Source organism: Bombus pyrosoma, unplaced genomic scaffold (assembly GCF_014825855.1).
Source record: "Bombus pyrosoma isolate SC7728 unplaced genomic scaffold, ASM1482585v1 HiC_scaffold_4725, whole genome shotgun sequence".
Taxonomy (NCBI): Eukaryota; Metazoa; Arthropoda; class Insecta; order Hymenoptera; family Apidae; genus Bombus; species Bombus pyrosoma.
This window is the reverse complement of record NW_025219985.1, coordinates 1,150,581-1,151,845: the sequence shown is the minus strand read 5'-3', so window position 1 is coordinate 1,151,845 and position 1,265 is coordinate 1,150,581.

Sequence of the window (1,265 nt, the reverse complement as noted above, 5' to 3'; positions counted from 1 at the left end):
CCACATATCGTTATACGTTATATCGTAATACCATATAACGTTATACGTTATATCGTAATACCATATAACGTTATACGTTTTATCGTAATACCATATAACGTTATACGTTATATCGTAATACCATATAACGTTATACGTTATATCGTAATACTATATAACGTTATACGTTATATCGCAATACTATATAACGTTATACGTTTTATCGTAATACCATATAACGTTATACGTTATATCGTAATACTATATAACGTTATAAGTTATATCGTAATACTACATGACGTTATACGTTATATCATATTACTCTATAACGTTGTACGTTATAACGTAATACCATATAACCTTATTGATTACGACGTAATACCACATATCGCTATACGTTATATCGTAATACTATATAACGTTATACGTTACATCATAATACTATATAACGTTATACGTTATATCATAATACTATATAACGTTATTCGTTATAACGTAATACCACATATCGTTGTACGTTATATCCTAATACCATATAACGTTCTTCGTTATATCGTAATAACATATAATGTTATATGTTGTATCTTAATACTACGTAGCTTTATACGTTATATTGTAATACTATATGACGTTGTACGTTATATTGTAATACTATATGACGTTATACGTTATATTGTAATACTATATGACGTTATAAGTTATATAATAATACTATATAACGTTGTACGTTAAAACGTAATACCACATATCGTTATACGTTATATCGTAATACCACATATCGTTATGCGTTATATCGTAATACCATATAACGATATACGTTATATCGTAATACCATATAACGTTATACGTTTTATCGTAATACCATATAACGTTATACGTTATATCGTAATACTATATATCGTTATAAGTTATATCGTAATACTACATGACGTTATACGTTATATCATAATAATCTATAACGTTATACGTTATAACGTAATACCATATAACGTTATTGATTATAACGTAATACCACATATCGTTATACGTTATATCGTAATACCATATAACGTTCTTCGTTATATCGTAATTCCATATAATGTTATATGTTATATCGTAATACTACATAACTTTATACGATATATTGTAATACTATATGACTTTATACGTTATGTTGTAATACTACATGACGTTATACGTTATATTGTAATACTATATGACGTTATACGTTACATTGTAATACTATATGACGTTATACGTTATATTATAATACTATATAACGTTATACGTTATAACGTAATACCATA